This window comes from Phoca vitulina, unplaced genomic scaffold (genome assembly GCF_004348235.1).
Source record: "Phoca vitulina isolate PV1807 unplaced genomic scaffold, GSC_HSeal_1.0 scaffold43, whole genome shotgun sequence".
NCBI classification, from domain to species: Eukaryota; Metazoa; Chordata; class Mammalia; order Carnivora; family Phocidae; genus Phoca; species Phoca vitulina.
In genome coordinates, this window is record NW_022589746.1 from 12,075,724 (window position 1) to 12,089,338 (window position 13,615).

The 13,615-nt window shown below is 43.6% G+C and overlaps 1 protein-coding gene across 15 annotated transcripts in view; it reads left to right on the forward strand.

Moving 5' to 3' along the window:
- Positions 1-13,615, forward strand: part of SGMS1 (sphingomyelin synthase 1) — a 271,961-nt gene that overhangs the window by 109,816 nt on the left and 148,530 nt on the right. Inside the window, exon 1 of one of the 15 annotated variants that reach the window (XM_032430263.1) lies at positions 11,350-11,737. The exons of the other annotated variants lie outside the window; for them this stretch is intronic. The gene's annotated coding sequence lies outside the window, so the exon portion shown is untranslated. Of the gene's footprint in view, positions 1-11,349; positions 11,738-13,615 lie in introns of those variants that run through there. 15 annotated transcript variants of the gene reach the window in all.

A 13,615-nucleotide genomic window follows, 5' to 3' on the forward strand; every position in this document is an offset into this window, starting at 1 on the left:
TCCTCAGTGTTGCTCACAGTTGTTATTTAAGGCGGGACCACCTGTGTGGGCCTGTCCCACATACTTGAGGCCCCACTCACTGGCTGCCAGTAGGCACCCCAAGGATGGTGCCACCCAAGAATGTCCCCACGTTTCTAATGCCTTCTACTAGATGTCATATTTATATTACTTAATTTTAAATTTGTCTCATACCATTATACCACATTGCGTCCCACAGTAATTTTTTAATCAACAGTAATCAAACTCGACTCTTGCTCATAATTTGGAATAGTTAGAATAATTGGAATAATTGTAAATGCAAATCATTTCAATACACAATTGGAGATGAGAGATCTCATCTCACCTGGCTTCCTGTTTCACAGATTACACACACACACACACACACACACACACACACACAGAGGCATGGAGATGGCAAAGAATAAATTGGCCGCTGACTGGACTCACCCTCTGTGGATGTGGGGACCATTTCTTCTCATTAGCAGATTGCTTTGGGCAAATGTATTTGAGTGAGCTGTGTTTATTTTCTATTGAGTGATTTTTGGCTTTTCCAACGGAGACGTTTGGAGGGCTGATGTGATTGAGTTGAAACAGCACACCATGGAGCAGCAGGACAGGTTTGTAGCGATTTTGGAAACATTACTTCGAATGTGGTCTTTCCTTTAAACAATGCTGACAGCACTGGGGGCTTGTGATGAGACTTGTCTCTTTTACCCCAGCAGATTTTTGTGTAGGCTGCCCTAGATTTTAAGGAGACTAAAAGGCAGGTTAAGTTATCTCACATTTACTAATCCTGAAGGCTCCCATCAGGATTTTTGGAGAATGAAAAATGGTATTGTTTGAAGACATGCGCTTGTTCAGAAAATTTATTGTATCCCTGTCGTGTGGCAGGTAGAATTTTAAGTTCTGTGCGTGAATTGGGCATGGATTTTGGCTGTTGTTTATGGTACTGATGATTTTTATGCCCTTTCTGTATCCTGAATAAAACATAATTTTAAAAGATTACTTATCTACCTCCCCTTAGGTCACCCGACAACTGTTGTGCTCCTTGTGTAGGAACAGGGTTAGAGATTCGTTCCGGTAAATGTACCCTCTCTCCACCTGACAGCATGGCCCTCATTCATTTCATGGTATGCCTATAGAATATGAAATGTGTTTTTTAAGAACACATTTAATAAAGAAGTTGATTCATTATGCAAGGAAGGTCATCAGATAATTATATCTTTTTTAAAAGCATCTCTAACCTCACGGAGTTGATTTGGCCTCAGATTTGGATCATATTGAAATCATCAACAAAACGAAAGACAGCCTACTGAATGGGAGAAGGTATTTGCAAATCATATATCCAATAAGGAGTTAGTATCTAAAATATGTAAAGAACTTACACAACTTAATATCAGAAAACAAACAACCTGGTTAAAAAATGAGCGCAGGACTTGAATAGACATTCTTTTTTTTTTTCCAAAGAAGACATACAGATGCCCAACAGATACATGAAAAGATGCTTAAAATCACTCATCATCAGGGAAATGCAAATCAGAACCACAGGAGATGTATCACCTATATACCTGTCAGAATGGCTGCTATCAAAAAGACAAAAATAACACGTGTTATTGAAGATGTGGAGAGAAGAGAACTCTGTTGGTGGGAATATAAATTGGTACAGCCACTGGAGGTTCTGCAAAAAATTAAAAATTAAAAATTAAAAAATTAAAAATAGAATTATCATATAATCTAGCAGTTCCACTTCTGGTTACTTATCTGAAGAAAATGAAAACACTAATTTGAAGAGATATCTGCACCCCCATGTTTACCGCAGCATTATGTACAGTAGCCTGGATATGGCTATTCATCGGTAAATGAATGGATAAGGAAGATTTGGTGTTTATGTGTATGCGCGCGCACACGTGCGCACACACTCACAGGGACACACAGACACACGGGAATATTACTCAGCCATAAAAAAAAAAAAATCTTGCCATTTGCTTACAATATGGGTAGGCCTAGGGAGTGTTATGCTAAGTGAAGTAAGTCAGACAAGGACAAACACTGTACGATTTCACTTTTATGTGGAATCTAAAATAGAAAACAACTGAACAAACAAAACAAAATGGAAACAGACTCCCAGATAAAAGAAGCAAATTGTTGATTACCAGCAGGGCAGGGGCCGGGGGGTGGGAGAAATAGGTGAAGGAGATTCAGAGGTCAACTGCCAGTTAAAAAGTAAGTCATGGGATATAATGTACAGTATAGAGAATACAGTCAGTAATATTGTAATAACTTTGTATGGTAACAGATGGTAACTAGATTTATCATGGGGATCATTTCATAATGTATGAAAATATTGAATCATTATGATGTATACCTGAAACTAATAGGATATTGTATGTCACTTCTACTTCAATAAAAAAAAAAAAAAACAGCAAAAAAAAAAAATTGGATTGTGGTTAATCAGTTAAGCCACAGAACTTGAGGAAACTGATAAATCCAGAAATGTCTTCTGGTGAATGATGGGAAAGAATGTGCAGGTGTTGGAGTAAACCTTCTCCAGATGCCCTTAGACAAATTTAGAGGTGTTGAGGGATATGCATTTCTTACTGACTGTGGGAAAGAAAAGTTGAAACTGCTGATATGGATCTTTCATTACTAATTCATAAATCGGAGAGGTGGTTTTGAAATCACCCAAGTCCCAGTAACAGGAAAATAATTCTCCTTCTCCTCCTCCTTGTATGGTGACTGGGAGTGTGACTTGGGAGAAGTGTTTGAATCAGTAACTCCCTTTGCAGACACTTCAACTGATTGAGAGCTATTTTGTGCCTTTTTTGCTGTCATGAGGGAAAGACCACTGATTAAAAAGCTTGCTATTGGAGAACTCTTAAAAAATAAAACCGACGAAACAACAGATTTAGGGCACCTGGGCTCGTTCATCCTGATTTGCATACCTATTATTATACTCATAGCAATGACGTATCATGGTTGTGAACATTCTTTTTTTTTTTTTTTAAGATTTTATTTATTTATTTGAGAGAGAGAGAGTGAGAGAGACAGCACATGAGAGGGGGGAGGGTCAGAGGGAGAAGCAGACTCCCCGCGGAGCAGGGAGCCCGATGCGGGCCTCGATCCAGGGACTCCAGGATCATGACCTGAGCCGAAGGCAGTCGCTTAACCAACTGAGCCACCCAAGCGCCCCGGTTGTGAACATTCTTAATGATGACCTTGACTCATGAAGATCATGTGGAATTTGGTTCTGGGGATCGTTGTTAAAAAAAACTAGGAAGTAACCCAAGAAGTATATTTAAAGAATGTATTTGGGATACAATGTGGATGAAAACAAGTTACAAAATAGTATGCATGTATGTCCTTCATTTGGTAAAACCAACCATGTTTCCAATATTTATGGCAAACCCGAGTAACTCTTCTAAGAAAATAAATGTTATTAGAAGTTGGGGGAAAACCTAATTCTCCACAAAGCAGTGAATGGACTGTCTTTCATAATGTGGGGGGGTGGGCAAAGATGTTGAAGAATATTTTAATAGTTTAGTAGCCTGGAAATGTCCATATGTTGTGACCAAAAAAATAATTGTGAAACCATGTATATAGTCCTTAACTTATAAAACGAATGAATTTATAAAATAAGTACATAAAAAGTATATATAAAAAGTATACACAATATACAAAAATATGCAAGAAATATACAAAAATTATACAGAAGTGTAAAAAGTTTTCATTTAACCCTACATATACATTAGTGGATCAAAGATTCCTGTTCTCCTCAAAAAGAACTGGAAAGAAGTATTTCAAAGTAATGAGTGCTTCTGATTGAGGGCCAGGGTTATTGGGTGTTTTTCTTGTCTGTACATATTTTTATTTTCTAATACCATTCAAAGAACATCTAGGGGCACCTGGGTGTCTCAGTTGGTTAAGCGTCTGACTCTTTGTTTCAGCTTAGGTCTGATCTCAGGGTTGTGAGATCGAGCCCCACTTGGGGCTCTGCTTGGGTTTCTCTCTCCCTCTGCCCCTCCCCCCAAGCTTGCTCTCGCTCTTTCCCTGTCTCCCTTAAAGTAATAAATAAACCTTAAAAAAAAAAAAAAAAAAAAAGAACATCTAGTATTTTTTCAACAGGAGAAAAGTAGAAAAACTGTAATACATTAGAGAGAGATTTTCACTTAGAGAAGAAATTCAGCCCAGAAAGTCACTTTTCTTTGATCTGGGCAGCTAAGCCTCATAATACTGTTTGATAACTGAGCCATTTGAGGATTTTTGTTTTAACCTGGGCCTCCCAAGGGAGGTGATGCTTTGTAGCCTGTGGTCATTACTACTTCAATGATGCCAACTTAAGATACCAGGGCAGTGAGTGGTTGTTCAGGTGCCCAGGTTATCCCTGGGGAGTGTGCCCCCGCCCCCCCGCCCCGGGTCTTTGTATATGGCTGGCCTGGGTGGATGCTTAGCTTGTGACTGAGGAATACACTCAATGGAATAAACTCAAGAGCCAAGCTAAGTGAATCCTTTTCACTAGGATATGGATTTCCAAGATGTAGTCTTTGGAGTTCTGAGAAGCAAGAGACGGTGCATCACCCCAGCCTTTTCTTTGAGAGTCGCTGTGGGCATTAGCGTTTTCAAGGTTCTGAGAAATTCTGGAGCCAAGAAACAGAGCATTGCAGCCAGAGAAGGGTTGTTAGTGGAATTCCACTGACATTTAGGAGTGGAGAGCCGGGCGGATGGGCCCTGAAGGGGAGGAGTAGGCACTGAAAAGGAGGAGGAGATTTTTCTGGTCAAGGGGGTGCCTGTACAGATCTGGGAGTGACCTTAAACTTTTGAGTTCTCCATACCTAAGGATATGGTCTCAAGGGGTAGTTTTACATGTGCATGAAGCTTTAAATGGTTTCTTGAATACGTTGTGGTAGCCTTGAAAAGTGTGTTTAAATCACATTTTGTAAATTACATAAATAAATTCCTATTTTAAGTCTTAGTAGGAGACTTGTTACTTGTAGGAATCTTTGTGATTTCTACTGTGTAAATCTTTAGTGTAATGTATTTTCATGCATCAGGGTTATTTATATCAAGAAGCCATTGACTTTTAGTTCATGGGTTTTCTTACAGCATTTAGAAAAATGAATGACACAATTAACCTCCTACTCACTGTGTCTATAAAGTGGAATCATTTGGCCCTGTTTTCTGCTTGATGTCTGTAGTTCTTCGTTTAAAGAAGTCATGTCAAGTGATGGGTAGAGAACCCCAGACCCCTGTTTTGAGGAGTTTAAAGGCTGTGAAAATTAAATAATCATGTCTACGTGCATGTACCTTGCTTTGCTAATTTTGCTGGGTAGCTCTTTAGCTCAGAAAACTTAAGCACAAGGGCAACAGATTAGAACCAAGATTATTTTTTCTGAGTAAATGGAGTTGCTTCACTTTCTAGGTTGTGTGTTCTATCTGTCTTTATTGCGTATCTGGCTGTGGTTTCAGCTATGTTTTTACACACAGAAACACCCCCCCCCCCCATCTACTACATGCACTGACTTGGATTTTTTTTTATATTATATCCATTAAAAAGTGGAGGCATGATGTACATCTATGCAATTGGAATTCAGGGCTTCACATCACTTGTCACGTACTGATGTACATAAAGGACGGAGAATGTAACTTGCTTTACTGGGGAAATTACCATGATGGCATTGACATTTGTCTATTACCCCTGTATCACTTTGTCTGAATTGTAAGGATCTGGCTTCCAAATAGCATGGAGTTCACTTCACAGCCTAGTGAGTTATACCGTTACTAGTGACTGTGAATACTTTCCTCGATGTTTATTTTTTTTAAAAGATTTTATTTTTATTTGAGAGAGAGAATGAGAGAGTGAGAGGGCAGCTGTGGGAGAAGGAGAGGGAGAAGCAGACTCCCTGACGTGGGGATCAATCCCAGGATCCTGGGATCATGACCTCAGCTGAAGGCAGATGCTTAACGGACTGAGCCACCCAGGCTTTTCTAGATGTTTATAATGGAGCGATGTTTAAAATTGATCATCACTGTTAAAGAATAATTTTCAAAAAGTTAAAAATGTGTTTCATGTAGATATAAAATGAACATACAGGTTTTATTTAACTCAATGAGGAAATTACAGGAAAATCTGAGTACCAAGTTGTGAAATAGATGGTGGGTCAGAGGTTGATAGCCCTGTCGACTGGGATGGCCCCCAGCGGGCCCACTGGGCGATGTCTAGCATACCATTGAAGGGACACCTAGGAATTTCTTTTGTTCCTTTCAAAGTCTTGGACATTTTTTTCTGACATCATTCTAAAAATACTTTATGAGCCATTTCATTGGTTGAATGCTTATAGTTTTAGACTTTGAGATAAATGCCCTTCTAATTTGTTAAAAGCTGCCTGACGAGATAGGTATTTGGATTTCCAGTGTCTGGTTTTGGTACCATGTCCCCCCACCACTACCCCACCCAAGTGGAATATTGAAAATACGGTTAAGGTGGTAGCACTATTCCTGATATAAATATTCTCGCTAATGACGAAGCAAATACTACTCTCTCTGCTGCTTAGCTTCTTTAAGGGAGAGGTGGGGCATTGTAGCATTGGATATTCTAAATGAAAAATAGAGAAACTGAAAACGACTGAAAAATTCCAGTGTTCTTTGTACATATAGCCAAAATGGGACAGCCTGGAAAGTGGCACCTTTTAGGAATATTTAGAGAAATGTTTGTGAATTCCAATTAATCGGGTGAGAAGTCATCATGTGACAGAGCGGGTAATAGAGAATGTTTCCCGTCACTGCCCCCAGGAGAGCCCTCGTGGGTCCGAAAGGGGCCTGTTGATTCTCCAGCTGCTGCCCCTGCTGAGGTTAAAGGACACAACTTAGAGACCCTCCCCCAAAGTGGCCTTATTTTCTAGCGGAGAAACCTGCAGTCAGAGGAGAGAGGAACTTGAATAAACCTGCATTTCCTCAGGAATCTGGCCTCAGGTTCCTTACCAAGTGATGTGAGCTGTTCCATCTAAGAGAAGGTGGTTTTGTTCCACCCACACGGGTCCATAGCAGGTACTTCCCCACAAGTTCAACATCTGTGGCCATCATGCGCTCTGCCGGAGATGATTTGCTGGTTGTGGAAAGCGGGCAGGTTCACCCCTGGACGGTAAGCACTTGCCACGACAGACCTGGCCCACGGTGCTGGCCCGGACTCTAAGCGGCCCTCTTGGCTTCGTGTACCCCAGCGTCTCACTGGCGACTTCCCCTCGGGTTTCTGGAGGCCAGGTTTTGAGGCAGACATCTGATTGGCTGGCCCCATCTTTTTAGATTCCTGGCCAGCCTATGAGCGGCTGCCTTGTGGTCAGGTGTTCTTACAGCTCCAATCCGCTGTGGATATGTGTGTGGGGCTGTATCACGTGGCTGAGTCCCCGGAAATCGGAGGGGCCGCGCAGACGCCCTGACGAGTGTCCACTCACATCCGGTTTGAGTCGAGGCCGAATCTCGGCCGGAAGCGTTTCCCAGGATCTGCCTTGGAACTGGAGTTAATCGGTTTCTCTCTTACAGTAGATTTGGGATTTCTTTTTCGTCCACCTTGTATTCTTATCAGTCAGCTAAATTTTGCTTCTTTCGGGAACAGGAAAGACCCCTTCTGTGACTGGCGGGGTGTGTTGCGGTAGCTTGGTTTGCCGGCCCCTGCCAAATTGTCTTCAGAAGTCCTAACGCTACTTCAAAGTGTTTAAAAAGGAAATTAGAAAGTTCCCATTGTTCTGAGTTCCTTTAATTTTCGTTAAATATTTATTCTTCTCGGTATCTAAAAAGAAACACGATTCCAAAGGCAAGGCATTCGGATTAGTCTTTAAAGTCTGTTTATGGAACTGCTGGCCTGCAGATGCTCCGTGTTTGGGATGCCGATGCCGCGGGCCGGGTCCCCAGCAGCAGCCGGGAGGGCCCCTGGCTGCCCGCAGGGTAGAAGTCACACACCAGCCGGCAGGGTTTACTGAGGGTATAGAGAGCATGCAGGTGCAGACGGAGACTCAGAAAGGAGAAGAGGGGGTCTAGTCCTAGCTTGGGGTCTGGGGTTTTGTGGAGGACTGCAGTCTGGTGTCCGGGTCCCCCTCGGGCATCCCGGAGCCGTGAGAACAAAGACGAAGGCTCACGCGTTACTCCTTGGAGCCAGGGGTCTTGGCGTGGAGATGTCTAGGTCGGGTGGCTGCAATACGCGTGTGATTGCTTCATCCTCTCCTGCTCCTTCCTTAGATGTTCTCTGTTCTCGAGAAATCACCTACTCCTTGCCCCTCACGAGGAGGACATACACTCTTTGCTTTACGCGGCATGCATAAAGTGGGGGTGCAAGTCCTAGCAAGAGTAGAAGCAGGAAACGGAGCAAAGAACAGGTGTTGGTGGAGACCTTCAGTTCCTCTATGTCAGTATGACATAACCTCCGCTTATGAGACTTTCTGACTAGTTGGGGAGATGCTGTTTCAAAGGGAGGCTGCTGGGACCACAGCAGATGAGACCTTGTTTAGAAAGTTTTTTAAAAGAATTATGGCTTTTGATCCTCCTGTAATTAAAACTTTTCTTGATTGTGACATACGACTGCGTAAAGATGGTTTTAATAAAAGGTAAATTATAATCAGATACTAGGTGGGAGTAAGTACTAATTCAGAATTTACTGGGTGCATATGAGGTATTTTGAGAACAATGTTTTTGTTAAGTAAAAGAAAGATCATGTAGAAAATTCCTGTATTATTGTAAACATGTTGATTTCCGTTGTTCTTTTTAAGCCCGGTGGTGGGCATGATTGACAGTGAGGGAGCAGAGAGGGGAAGGACATTAGAGAGAACTGCAGAATCAAACATTTAACAACGAACAGAACTTTTGAAAGTGGGTACGACTCCAGTCTTGAAAATGATGACTCAGTGTGCAAAGTAAAGGTGGGTGAACTGACCTGAGAAGTTTTGATTTGATGGAATTGGTCGGGAAAAACATGATAGGATTTTGTGGGTGATTATCGATGTCTGCCTTAGGTGGCAAGAGCATGATAGGCAGGGATAAAGCGTGGCTCTTGCCCTCGAGGAGCTGTGATTAAATAACACTTGAGGAAGATTGTATTGGCACATCCATGGTTAGTGTTTTAGTAACCACCAGACACCGCTCCAATAAAGCAGGGTAGGGCATTGCTGTTACCAGGACCTGCCATGTCAGAAAATTCTTTCTTCATTTTGTGAGTGTCTGAGCACAAGTTCTAGGCACCCGAGACTGTCCTGAGCAGCCTTCAAAAGGGAAAATAGGGATAGATTTTCTACTTGGGGTGGAAGCATACCCTTCGGGTATCTGAAGACTTACTTAATATAAAAAATATTACTTTTGGGGGCACCTGGGTGGCTCAGTCGTTAAGCGTCTGCCTTCGGCTCAGGTCATGATCCCAGGGTCCTGGGATCGAGTCCCACATCGGGCTCCCTGCTCCGTGGGAAGCCTGCTTCTCCTTCTCCCACTCCCTCTGCTTGTATTCCTTCTCTCGCTGTGTCTCTGTCAAATAAATAAATAAAATCTTTAAAAAAAAAAATATTACTTTTGTTTGAAAGACCCTTTTCTGTGTCCCATACACCCCTGTTTCCATCAGTAACAAGAAGACATTCGCCAATCTCACAGGCAGGTTTCAGGGATTAGAATGAGATCCATGAAATGTCCAGGAGTGGTGCCTGGCCCCAGGCAGGGAAGCGCTTATGTTGGTTGATGTTATTTACCGTCCTGGTATCACTTGGCACCCAGAAGTGTAAATAGTGGTATGGGTTTTCCTTCTGGCTGAACTCTGAGCTCCTTCAGAGAAGTTGCTCTTGCATCTCTGTGTGATCCCACTCAGGAAAGGTTTGCTGAATGATTTGGATAAAAGGTACTTTCCTTCTTCCTTCTGAGGAAGGCACTTACCTCCTCCTTGGGGAAGGGGAGAAGGGGTGATTTTTTTGCCCGAGGTCACACTCCGGTCTTCAAGGATTAGCTTCTGGGCGGTGACCATTTTGCTTTGTTCCCATTAATTTCTCTCGTCATTTCCTGGAGTATAGTTGCTTTCACTCTTCATCATCTTTGGGAATGACTAGCGTCTTGTATTTCTCTGAAAATTCTTAACCCCCCCTCCCCGCCCCCATCAAATGCTCTCCTTCGGCTCCCACATTTTAGTGGGCTGCAGTTTGCAAACCTGTCCTTTTCCAGATGAACTTGTTCCTCCAAACTCCTCTATTCAAATGCACTTTATAGAAGAGAAGAAAAGGGAAAGCCCTTTGAGAGGCAGGTTGGGAAATCACCAGGGTAGTTAATGGATGATTTTTTTGTGGTTTGTGTTTTCTTTTACACCCTGGTGAGCAGCTCAGAGAAGGAGCTCCGGCTTCCCCTGGAGAAGCATGATGTCCTACACAAGGGGTGAGGGGTGGGGAGGAGACCCAATTCCCTCTTGGTGCTAGTCTTTAAATTTAGAAAAAGTAGAAATGTGGTGCAGTGAGGGGCAGATCAAGGCTTTCCTGGAGTGTAATTCCACGTCGTTCTGCCTGGCCAAGAGGATGATGCCAGCCACCAGCAGAAGGCAGCCTGGTGGGGTCTGCAGGTGCGCATGGCACTTTCCGGTCACGTAAACTTGACTCGATGCCTGGGCCCCGGCAACTGCCCCTGAATCCCTCCCTCCTGAGAGACTGCTGAGGTTCTTCTCCAAGCAGAGGAGAGAAAGAAATTGTGGAGTTAAACTGTGTGTGTTGAGTGTTAGAGATTAGGAAGAAAGCACTAACTTTGTACTTTGGGTTCTGTAGTCTCAGACTAAGATTTAATTTGCATTTGCTGTTTATGAGTGAGAATGAGAAAAACTGCAGTGGTCTTTCCTATTCTAATAAAGTGTAATCTTAATGGAAAAATGTAATAAAATAGAAAAGTGTAATTAAATTGATCTTGTGCTGTTACTGGTCTCTGTATTATGCTTGTCTAATTACACACCATTTTCCCCTTGAGGAAGAAACAACGGAATTATAATTACAGAGTTTGGGCCGGGGCTGCCAACAACAAGCGTGCCCGCTGCAGTTTCCGGTCACGTGTCCGTGGTGGGCCGTGGCAGTTGATTTCAGCATCGTCCCCCCGGGGTTGTCCTGTGGGCGGCCTCTCCCTCCCAGTCTCTCAGGCTGGCCCCCAAGAGGAAGCCACTCCTGGGGCGCCTGGGTGCCTCAGTCGTTGGGCGTCTGCCTTCAGCTCAGGTCGTGATCCCAGGGTCCTGGGATCGAGCCCCGCATCGGGCTCCCTGCTCCGCGGGAAGCCTGCTTCTCCCTCTCCCACTCCCCCTGCTTGTGTTCCCTCTCTCGCTCGCTCTCTCTGTCAAATAAATAAAACCTTAAAAAAAAAAAAAAAAAGATGAAGCCACTCCAGGAGGAAGAGATAAGCTTTGAGAGGACTGGCCCTACAAATACAAACCTGTAAAGTGGGAGCTGGCCATGCCTTGCCGAATGCCGTGAACTTGAATCTTTTCCTTCGTCAGCCTTGCTTCTTTAACGCTCATTGCTTTTCCCTCTTGGAGCCTTCCCCTCCGGTGTGGTTTTTCTTGAGAGGAAGTGAGCAGTAGGAGACACACAGCGGGTTGAGTATTGCTACCCAGGATTAGTGAATAAGGAAGGCTGCCTTATTCTGTCCCCTCTCCCCACAGTGTTCTTCTGCCTGCCACTGGGTTAACGTCTGTGAAGATCTTGTCTTACTGCACTCGGTCTCAGCTGAAAGGTAGAGCCACAGCCCTACCCATGTGAGTTGGATAATTTTTTCCCCCTAGATGCTTTCCTCTGCAAGGTGAGCACAGTTACCTGGCTTACTCACAAGTCCCAGAAAGAACGCCCCGCCCCCACCGGTTGTTTCTTCAGGGCATGTGTCCGGTGTGGAATGAAACCTGCAACTTTGTGTGCGCTCCTTGTGCCAGATCCCATCCGCAGAAGATCCCCAGAGAGCTCTCAGCCCCTGGAACCATTAGCTCCTCTATAAAAAGAGTCCATCCAGGCCTATTTTTGTTTCTGTCCTCAAGCCACTTGCTATCAAGACATTACCCCATCTCATAGGAGGAAGGCAGACTGATACCCTTTACTCAGGACAAACCAGAAGCAATTTGAAACCAAGAAATAGTGAAAGAATCATTAAGTGATTTCAAGTTGACCAGCGGGCTTGGTTGCTTTCATCTGGAAGCAGAACAGTGTCTTTGGTACCCCAGAGACTTGATGGGAACGCTTTCCTTTTTTCTTGAACTGTGACCTTGGACAGGTTTGCAAGCTTGGCTAAGTTACCTGATCTCTCGGGGCCCAGGGGCTGCATCCGATCAGCTGGGCATCCTAAGGCCTCCCTGCTTTGCAGGGTTCTCCTAGGATTTAATGTAAAGGCATTTAATTGATTTACGTATAGTGTCTGAAGGTTCTAGCTATTGTCATTGACATTATTTTGTACTTCGCAGTGAGGGTGCAGGAAGGCCCTTTGAGCGACATGCCTTTTGGCGAGCACATCTCATAGGGTCTCATATTCACTCTCTTTGGATGTTTTCTTGCCTCTCCCTCTTCAAGTAGCAGAATAGAACATTTTCCTTTTGAACTGTGTTCCCTGCTTTTTGAAAGTAGTATGATTGAATTAAATATTCATGCAGGTATGGCATGTCGTTTGAAGGGGGCATTATCATAGGCTCCCTCAGTAATCTTCTGGTGGCAATTTGCCTCTGCATCTGTGACTTTTTCTGATGGACATCATGTTCTTTTGATTTCCCCTGCTGCAGTGGGAAATGCATACAGAGCATAAAACAAATTAACATGACAGAAAATTACACCTTGTGAAGTGTACGGATTTCTTTTGAAACTTCTCCTTTGAGGCACAGAAAGATAAGTGGGCCTACTTTACAAGTGACAGAACTAGTCAACTTTCTGGTAATTCAGAAGACTTTTGTGGACCCCGAATTACTTGGTTCTTTTCCTTTAAATGATTCATGAGCAGGAATCATACAGTATATTCTGTATATAATTAGCCTGGCCTCTTTTCTGTGAACATTTTTCCTTTTGGTTTTCTGGTGTCTCTAGCCCTGAATAGAAGCCGTGAACAGGAATGGCTTTGGGGGCGCCTGGGTGGCTCAGTTGGTTAAGCATCTGTCTTCAGCTCAGGTCATGGTCTCAGGGTCCTGGGATCGAGTCCCACATCGGGCTTCCTGCTCAGCAGGGAGTCTGCTTCTCCGTCCCCCTCTGCTGCTCCTCCTGCTTGTGCTCGCTCTCTCTCTCAAATAAATAAAATCTTTAGGAAAAAAAGGAGGAGCAGTTTTGCCTCACCTACTGTTTAGCTTGGTGTATCACCCTTACCCACTCTGAGACGCAGCATCCTTATCTGTCTGCCGGCTTCAGAGCAATTGGAAGATCAAATGAGTTGATGTATCAGTACCTTAGTCTAGCTTTTAGCACAAACTCATTTGGTTATTACCTGTATTTTCATAGGTGTTTTTGTACCTATAGAAAGGAGATCTGGTCTCCCTATTCCCTTCCCTCAGCTCCCCTTCCCTCATCTAACTGCCAGTGGGACATTCATCTATTTATATCATAAAATAGCTTCTGTGTCCTACAGTCTCTAGAGATCATGCAGGTTGACCTCAAACAACCATCCAGTC